The sequence below is a fragment of the Scylla paramamosain genome, chromosome 25 (genome assembly GCF_035594125.1).
Source record: "Scylla paramamosain isolate STU-SP2022 chromosome 25, ASM3559412v1, whole genome shotgun sequence".
Classification (NCBI taxonomy): domain Eukaryota; kingdom Metazoa; phylum Arthropoda; class Malacostraca; order Decapoda; family Portunidae; genus Scylla; species Scylla paramamosain.
In genome coordinates, this window is record NC_087175.1 from 16,308,393 (window position 1) to 16,318,392 (window position 10,000).

General features: G+C 42.0%; 1 protein-coding gene across 1 annotated transcript in view; it reads right to left on the reverse strand.

The window, feature by feature from the left end:
* Positions 1-10,000, reverse strand: part of LOC135113234 (uncharacterized) — a 269,545-nt gene that overhangs the window by 135,592 nt on the left and 123,953 nt on the right.

A 10,000-nucleotide genomic window follows, 5' to 3' on the forward strand; every position in this document is an offset into this window, starting at 1 on the left:
AATTCCTTTCCAGTCTGATCACCATTCCTTTCCTCGCTTGAATTCGGGTCATATTGAGAGAGATGCGGCCCAGCTTATCCCATTCCCTCACTCCCTCATTCCCCAGCCAGCTTTAAAGATAATATGGAAGTGAGAGGCTGAGATAATTTTCCGGCAAGCTCTGAGAGGAAAGGCAATATAGAAATCTGATTTAGATGCTTTTCCACTAATACACCCATCTGATTAAGTTAATTTTCCGCCTAGGGCTAGGAGAGAGGGAGGCTTGTTGGGTGGGTGGCTGGGTAGGAGGGAGGGAGGGAGGGAGGGAGGGAGGGAGGGAGGGAGGGAGGGAGGGAAGGAAGGAGGGCGGGTGGGTGGGTGGGTGGGTGAGAGAGAGAGAGAGAGAGAGAGAGAGAGAGAGAGAGAGAGAGAGAGAGAGAGAGAGAGAGAGAGAGAGAGAGAGAGAGAGAGAGAGAATGATGGACAGGAAGACAGATAAATAGATCGATAGACAGACACAGTAGAATATGAAATAGATAGGGAGAAATAAATAGGTAGACATATAGATAGACGGATAGACTGGTAGATATATAGGCAGAAACAGATAGATAAACTGGTTGAGAGAGAGAGAGAGAGAGAGAGAGAGAGAGAGAGAGAGAGAGAGAGAGAGAGAGAGAGAGAGAGAGAGAAAGGGGGGGGTTGGCTGTGTGGGTGGTGAGCTGCATCGCATCGCATCCCAAACTTTACTGTCGCCTGTTTATCACCTCAACTTTCTCCATGACAGACATATAGTTTAATTTTTATGGATATCTCCTCGTGAATAAAGATGCGGTTTAATTATTACAGATGCATTCCTTTCATAAACACGCATATAATCAAGTTTTATGGATGTATTTCAACGGACACACACACACACACACACACACACACACACACACACACACACACACACACACACACACGCGCGTATATATATTCGTGGCGTTATATTTCCATGGAGTTCTCACCACATGGCAGAAGTATATAGTTGGAATTTTAAACTTACCCAGAAAACAAACCAAGATGAAATCCTACAGACAAAATCCTTTACAAAAAACAATCTGAGTCGTCGCCCAACACGTATTCCTTTACAGTAACATATTGGGTCGAATTCTTACACGCATTCCTTAAAAAGAAAAAAAAAAAAAAAAGAAAAAGCCGAGGTAAAATCCTCCTACTCGTAGAAACCGAATCCTTTCTCGAAATCCTACAGTAATTCCTTTATGCGGCCAAACTAAGTTGAAATGCTATACTTATCACTTCAAAGAAACATACATTCATATTACTAGGGGTATTTGCCTGTGTGTTACTTATTAGCAGTGTTTGTATCTATACATTATAAGTATGCTCGATTTCTTACATATAAGTATATCGTGTTCCTTTTCATGCATCGCCTTCCAGTCATTCCAGTGCCTTACTTTTCATTCCAGTGCACCTAAAGAGTATCGGAAACTATGTGTTGATAAGATACTGTTCTCGATCCCTTCATGTGTATCTCCTCCGCAGCGTCCTTACCTCTGATACACAAAACACACAAAAATACCTCACTTTGCATTTCTGTACACGTAAAGAGTATTGGAAAGCAAGTGTTGATAAGATACTGTTCTCAGTCTTTTCATACTCGTCTTCCGCGCGTCCTTACCACTGATACACTGACACAGAGGTCCCCAAACAGTCTATTGAAATGTCTCGCCTCTTGACAGTTGCGGGAATAAGCCAGCAGTGTCTTTACGAGCCGGCTTTCGGGGTTATGATAATGTGCAACTTTTCCTTCCTTTTCTCTTTCGCCTTTTTCTTACAGTCAACAGTTTGGCGTCATGCTGGAGAATTCTCCAGTTGTTTATGTCTATTGGGTTTTCTTACGTACATTCCTTGCCATCTCTCTGTGCTTTCATCTCTTCATCTCATTTTTGCTTTCTGCCTTTCTTCTTCTTCTTTTTGTCTTTTATTTTTCTACTTTCATTCATTGTTACTCTAAGTTCATCCCTCCATCTTTTCTTTGCTTTCCCCTTCGATGTTTTTCTTGTTATTTATGTCCTTTGTATCTTGTGATGCTCGTATTCCTTGCCATAGTATTGGAAGTTCATACCTTCATCTCACTCCTTTTTTTTTTTTTTCGCTTCCATGTTCTTTTCTGGATATTTTTGTTCTTTGTATCTTCTGTTCCTCCTGTGCACTGTTACTCTATTGTAGGTTCATCTCTACATCTAATTCTTTTTCTTTTCTTTCTCATCATTCTTTTTCCCTCCTTATGGCACCTGGCAGTAGCAGAATACGCATCCAGTACTACGCATGAATCACTAACTTACTAAATGGAGAAGAGTCACTATAACTGCTCCTGTAATGAGAGAAGTTCAGTTTCTACCCAACCTCTGCAAGATACAACACTCCACAAAGACAAATGGAGGCACCAATGGACTCCCTCAATCACCCGCCATAACCGCTCCAGTAGGCAGTGAAATTCAGCCTCCATTCATCCTTCCCAAGAAATTACAGTCCGTTGAAATAAATGAAGGCGGCGACAGACTCCCTTACTCAAGAGACTCGTTCATTTAGATGTTATGTACTACGAATTACAATTTAATAAATGGGGAGGAATTGCCAGAAACACAGCGAACTTCAGTCTCCATTCAACCTTGCCAAGAATAACAGTTCGCTTAAACAACTGAAGGAACAGATGAACTCAAGTCACTCAGATTCACACTGCTACACATTGCTTAATAATTATAATGAAGTCCTCAGAAATACAGCAAACTTCAGTCTCTCTTCGATCTCTCAAGAAATAAAGTCGGCTAAAACAAATGAAGGCAGCGTTACACTCCCTCAATCACGTTTAAATAACCAGCATAATAAATCAATGGCGAAGAGATTACAACAGGTGATCCAGTAGGCAATGAACTCTAGCCTCCATTAAAAGCATCCCAAGAAACAACAGTCCACTAAAATTCATTCACATATCCAGCACAATAAATCAATCCCATTTGAATACCCAGAGTTGCTAATCAAGGGCGTAATGAAAGGAAAGATCGCCAGAAATGCAGTGGTGAACTTCATCCTCCCTACAAATCTTCCCAACAAACAACAGTCCGCTAAAACAAATATAGGTAGCCAGACACTCACTCATTCATATACCCAGCACAATAAATCAATCCCCTTTAAACACCCAGCACTATCAAACTTAGTAATCATCAGTGAATTTCAGCTTTCCTGCAAACCATTCAAGAAACAACAGTCCGCTAAAACATACGAAGGCGGCAAGACACTCACTCACTCACTCACTCACTCACTCACTCACTCACTCACTCACTCACTCACTCACACACTCATTCACATCTAAACATTACGAAACACTACTTAATGAATGTAAGGAAATCCCCCAGAAAGCCAGTGAACTTCAGCCTCCGTGCAAACCATCGCAAGAAACAACATTCCGCTAGAACAAATGGAGGCGGCGGCAGTGCTAGCGGCAGCGGCAAAGACGGCGGCGGATTCCCTCATTCAAACACGCAGCTTAATGGCGTAATACACGAAGGAAACACCAGGACTATTACCAAATCCATTAGAGTCAGGCAGGACCGGCCCCTTCCTACTTCCTCCCAGCCCGGCACCGTCTCCTCACACGCACACAGGCGGAGATAACTGTGCTTGTCTTACGCCAGGACATCTCCTTCGCCTCACCACCGCACCATTTCGCCCCGATAGCTATTCCGCCTCCCCGCTTCCACGTTTTCTCTTTTTTGTAGATTTCAGTTAATTATTTGGAGCGCTTCTCTCTTCCCCCTTCCTCCCCTCCCGGATCCCTAAAGTCGGATTCCATTAGAGGCGAGGTGTGCTGTACCTGGGTTAGGGTTCTCTCTCTCTCTCTCTCTCTCTCTGGTCTTTTTCCGTCTCTCTCGGATCTTGGTCTCTCTCTTGCTTTTCTTTCTCTCGGTCAGTTTTTTCTTTCCTATCCTTGTATCTGTTTGATTTTTTTCTTTTTCCTGTCCTCCCTTTCTTTTCTTTTCTTCTAATCTTTACTATTTTCTTTTCCCTTTTTTGCATTACTTTTTTCTATTATATCCTGCCCTATTCCACCTTTCCCTACTCTCTCTCTCTCTCTCTCTCTCTCTCTCTTGGGAATTTATCGTCTTCATGCTACATCTCACCAACACTTGCTAGCGCCAATAACTGCGTGCGTTTCCCCGGCCAGCTCTCAGTCTCGCCTTGCTACTCTACACTGAGGCTTCGGACTGTCTGGCTCTCCCCCTCCCTGCCTTCCTCTGCCTCCCTCTTGAACATATTCTGCAAAACTTCTGTGCCGCACTTCCATAACTTTACAAAGGCTCTAGTTGAAGCTTCGTGGGTTTGTACATAAGGGTGTTTTTATGGTTCTAGCGACAGATTAACAAGTTTTCTACATTAGTGACAGGAGAAACACTCGTGAGAACCCGGCTAATCAGTTCTGTGGGCTTTGAAAGTAATTATGGTGAGAGAGAGAAATGTTTATGAATACAGGCTTGCCTCTCTCTCTCTCTCTCTCTCTCTCTCTCTCTCTCTCTCTCTCTCTCTCTGTGTGTGTGTGTGTGTGTGTGTGTGTGTGTGTGTGTGTGTGTGTGTGTGTGTGTGTGTGTGTGTGTGTGTGTGTGTGTGTGTGTGTGTACTCATGTCTAAATCCAACAGAAGGGAAAATTATTTAATGTTCTCTAATTGTTTTGCTTTTAATGAACTTTATGATTAAGGAGTTTCTGTGTATTCATATCATTTCATTTTAAAAGCACGTTTCCTTCACGCGAGTTTCATCTCTATCTATTCTTCTCGTTGGAATGGAATCTCTTCGCTTCACTTTCCTCTAATTGGTGTAAGTGTTGCCGCTGGGAAGACGAGGCTGGAAAGGGATGGGTGGGTGGGGAGGAAGTCTTGCACTTTTATACATTCTTTTCTTTCACATATTTTCACTTCCACCTCCATTACTTTCAGAAGACTCTAGTTGAAGTGACATTGCTTTCAAGGATATTTTCATGGTTTTAGTGACAGACAAACAACATTTCAACATTATGAACGGGAGAAACACTCTTGAGAGCCCGGCTTATCATCTCAGTGGCCTTGGAAAATAGTTTTGGTGACATTTTTTTTTAAGAGTGTTTTTACGATTCTAGAGAGAGAGAGAGAGAGAGAGAGAGAGAGAGAGAGAGAGAGAGAGAGAGAGAGAGAGAGAGAGAGAGAGAGAGAGAGAGAGAGAGAGAGAGAGAGAGAGAGAGAGAGATTAATCACATTTCTTTGTTATTAACAGAAGAACCCTGCCAATCATCACTGTGGCACTGGAAAACAGTCGTGGTGAGGTCAAACGGTTTTTTAATGTGTTTTTTTACGGTTCTAGTGAGATATTAACCACAATTATACATTATTAACTGAATAACCTGGCTAATCATTTCTGTGGGCTTGAAAAACAGTCATGGTGAGACAGCAAAGCGTTTCTGAATAAGAGGCCAAAACGTGACGGTTGAAAGTTTCCTATGGCGCAGCGGCGAGGCGGCGCCTTAACCTCCACCAGATCACCGCGCCGCCTTAAGACTCGCGGCGGTCAAGGGTCGTCTTCGGAATCTCCAACACATCAGCTCAGTCTCCTGCCAGGCTGCTCTGCTCCTAATACATTCGTCGATATCTATATTGTTATAAAGCTGGAGGCCGTTAGTGGGTCACGCCTCTGACCGATACCTACTTTCCTAACCCTGCCTCTTCCATTCTCTGTCCCTCGCAACACTTAAGAGTCTTCACTTTCCTCTACACTTCTGCCTTTAGAATATTAGTTAAGGATACTTGCGTGACCTTTTTTCTGCCGTTAGTGGGTCACGCCTCTGACCGATATCTACTTTCCTAACGCTGCCTCTTCCATTCTTTATCCCTCCTAATCCTTACCTTCTTCTATACTTCTGCCTCTATTGCGGAAACTATGATCGTTTTCTACCGTTAGTGGGTCGCACCTCTGACCGATACCTGCTACTCCACCTGACCTTGCCTCTTCCATTCCTTATCCCTCTTAACCTTTTCTGCCTTCACCTTCCTTTACTGTGCATGTCTATCTCTACTGTGGAAACTGGAATAAGGTGTCTATAGTCTTTTAGAGTTTTAGTAGAGTATATTTACATGATACTACACACACACACACACACACACACACACACACACACACACACACACGTACAACCTTTTTTCCCTCTTTCTTCCCCTATCAAGACACGAAATCTGTAAGTATAGTTTTAGCTAAGTATATTCACATGACTCTATACACACACACACACACACACACACACACACACACCCACACACGCGCGTACGGCCTTTCTCCCTTCCCTTCCCCCTCAAGACACGAAATGTGCAAGTGGGACTCGAAAGGGACGCCATCATGGGCCCATAAAAAACGAACAATGGCTCCATTATCGACTTGAGGCCGAATGGGGGGCGAGGGTCATTCCGGGCGACACTCAAGGGACCGCTGGAGAGACACGTTTACAAAGGAACGTTTCTATTAGGCACGTTTTCAAGGGGTACGTTTTTTTCTGCTTTTATTTTTGTTAGTAAGAAGAGAGAGAGAGAGAGAGTGAGACAGACGTTTATGGATATGATATGCGAATGAATGTTTATTTAAGGAATGTTTTTCATTTTTTTTTTTTTGTAATGTTACACAGACGTTAGTGCTTCAGGCTGGAAACGTTTTTGTTAGATACGTTTTTCGCAGGTACTTACGTTTTTTCTTTTTCTAGAGAGAGAGAGAGAGAGAGAGAGAGAGAGAGACAGAGAGAGAGAGAGAGAGAGAGAGAGAGAGAGAGAGAGAGAGAGAGAGAGAGAGAGAGAGAGAGAGAGAGAGAGAGAGAGAGAGAGAGAGAGAGAGAGAGAGAGAGAGAGAGAGAGACGATGCCAAATGTCCATGTTAATACTGAAGACTAGAATCCTTTTTAATTCGCTACTTTACAAATAAACGTTTATCTTTGGCACAATTTTTTTTTTCAAGAGACGTTTTCATGCCACAATTTCATGTAGATGATAAAAGGTGGTCGAAAACGTTTATTACAGAAACGTTCTCGTGGCAGAATATCGTGTGCATGCTTAAAGATAAACGAAAACTTTTATATCTTCAACCTTTTTTACGAGAGGCGCTTTGGTGCCAGACGTTCGTGTTGGTGATTGAATATGATCGGAAACGGTTGCAAGTGAGGTTGAGGAGGACATACATACAACTTTTAAGGAGTCTTGGGACCACTGGGAACGTTGAAGAGAGGAATATGTATATATCATAATGTATTTAATGGGCACGCTGCGCTGAAGGTGCTGGTAGTAGTAGTAGAAGTAGTAGTAATAGAAGAAGTAGTAGTAGTAGTAGTAGTAGTAGTGGTGGTGGTGGTGGTGGTTGGATGGTATTATCATTATTATTATTATTATTAATAGTAGTAGTGGTGGTGGTGGTGGTGGTGGTGGTGGTGGTGGTGGTAGTAGTAGTAGTAGTAAAAGTAGTAGTAGTAGTAGTAGTAGTAGTGGTGATGGTGGTGGTAGTAGTAGTAGTAGTAGTAGTAGTAGTAGTAGTAGCAGCAGCAGCAGCAGCAGAAGAGGAAAACAAAAACGAAAAAGAAAATGGAGGACAAAAGAAGAGTGAGGGGACTGTATGTATGTATGTATGTATGTATGTATGTATGTATGTATATGTAAGAACGTTTTATGATAGGCAATGAACGTTTATGAAGAATGAAGGAACATTATCAAGAATCTAAAGTCTACGGTGACAATTAAAACGTTTTGGGAGAGGAAGAGAACCAATAATCTAACACAAACGTTTTTCAGCTTGTTATGGGATTGCTGGAACGTTTTCTACAACACTCAATGAGTCTAAGAGGAAAGGAGAACATTTTTAGAGAGTGTGAAACGTTAAATAGATACATGAACGTTTTCTCAGATAGTAATGGGCTTGCAGAAATGTTTCCAAGAGAGTTCAACAAGTTTACGGGGAAAGAAAAACCTTTTGGAGAGCGTGAAACGTTCATTAGAAGCTGGAACGTTTGCAAGAAAGTTTGTGAAATCTTGGAAGGAAGAAAAACGTATTGGAAAGGTTGTGAGGCGTTTATCAGAGACGCAAACGTTTTTAAAAGCGTCTTGGAAATCTACCAATAGGAGAAAAACGTTTTGGAATGGATGAAAGACGTTTAGGAGATTCACGAACGTTTTCAAAAATGTTTTGGAAAGTCTAGTGGAAGAGTTAAAAAACGTTTTGAGGAGAGGGCGAGACGTTTATGAGACAAAAACGTCTTTTAGAGTATTTGAGAAGCACATGGAAAGAAAATACAAAAGCTTACGAGACAAGAACGTTTTCAAGAATCTTTGCAACATCCACCGGGACAAGAGAAACGTTTTAGGAGGAATGAAAACGTTTTTTTTTTTTTAGAAACACAAACACACCAAAAAATTCTGTACTGTTTGAGAACCATATGTGAAAAAAAAGCGCTTACGACACACGAAACGTTTTCAAGAATGTTTGCAAAGTCCACTGGGGGATGGGGGGCAAGAGAAAAACATGCTGGGGAGCGAGGGAGCAAGACGTTTATGAGAGACATGAGAGAACGTTTTGCAGCGAGTGTGACACATTTATGGAGGGAGGAGGTGGGAGTAGGTGGGCGAGACACGTTTACGAGGAAGATGAGAAACGTGTATGGAGGAGAGGGACGCACCGCCGAGGACTGTGAAGGACTGAGGGGAAGAGAGTGGCGAGGCGGAGAGACCAGAGTGTTATGCATGCAGGGAGGCTGATGGAACACAGGGAGGCACGGGCAGGAGGAGGAAGACTGGAAGAGGAGAGAGAGAGTGTGTAGGTTGACTGGGATGGTGCTGGTGAAGGATAGATAATAGTTATGATAATGGTGATGATGGTAGTGACTAGGGTGGTGGTGGTGGTGATGATAAGAGGAAAAACTTGAGGTAATGAAAATATGGGAACAAGAAAAATAAGATGGGATATAAAAATGACGAAAAAAAGGAACAGGAAAATAAAAAAAAATCTGGGAGGTGATGGAAAATAGAAAAGGAAGGACATGAGAAGGGAAACTGAAGGATGAGGGAGAGTGTAGAGTGATTGTAATGGTGATGGTGGTGGTGGTAAAGGATAGATGGTAGTAATGATAATGATGATGATGATAATGATGATGGTGGTGGTGATGGTGATGGTGGTGGTGGTTTAGGAGAGGAAAGGACGCGAGGAAGAAAAGAAACTAAAAAGGAGGAAAATAAAGAATAATTGTGGTAATGATGATAATTATGATGATAGCGACTTAGGAAATGAAGGAAAAAAATGTCGAAAGATAAAAAATAAGTAGCGAAAAGAAGAAAAAGTGGAAATATAAAAAAAAAAATAGTGATGATGATGAGGGAAAAAGACACAACAAAATCAGAAAGGATGACAGAACAAGGAAAAGTACAGTGATGATGATGGTGATGGTGGTGATGATGATGATGATGAAGATGAACAAAAGAAAAAAATACAAAAGAAAACGGGGGAAAAATAAGGACGACAGAAAGAAAAAAAAAATAACGAAGAAAGATAATAATGATGATGATGATGATGATGACGATAATGGAAGAAAAACATGAATGAGAGAGAGAGAGAGAGAGAGAGAGAGAGAGAGAGAGAGAGAGAGAGAGAGAGAGAGAGAGAGAGAGAGAGAGAGAGAGAGAGAGAGAGAGAGAGAGAGAAAGGCAAATTCAGAGGATATACTAATGAAAAACTAACAAAAGTGAGATAAAAGAATAAAAGGAAAGAGGAATAAAGAAAGAAAGAGAAGAGAAGAGAGACATTTAAGGAGAAAAGAACGCTCGTTAACATCTCGTGCTTAGTGACAGTAGCTCAGCGAAGGAGGAGGAGGAGGAGGAGGAGGAGGAGGAGGAGGAGGAGGAGGAGGAGGAGGAGGAGGAGGAGGAGGAAGGAAAAAGAAAATAGAAGAGTAGAGAAAGAGAAAAGAGAAAG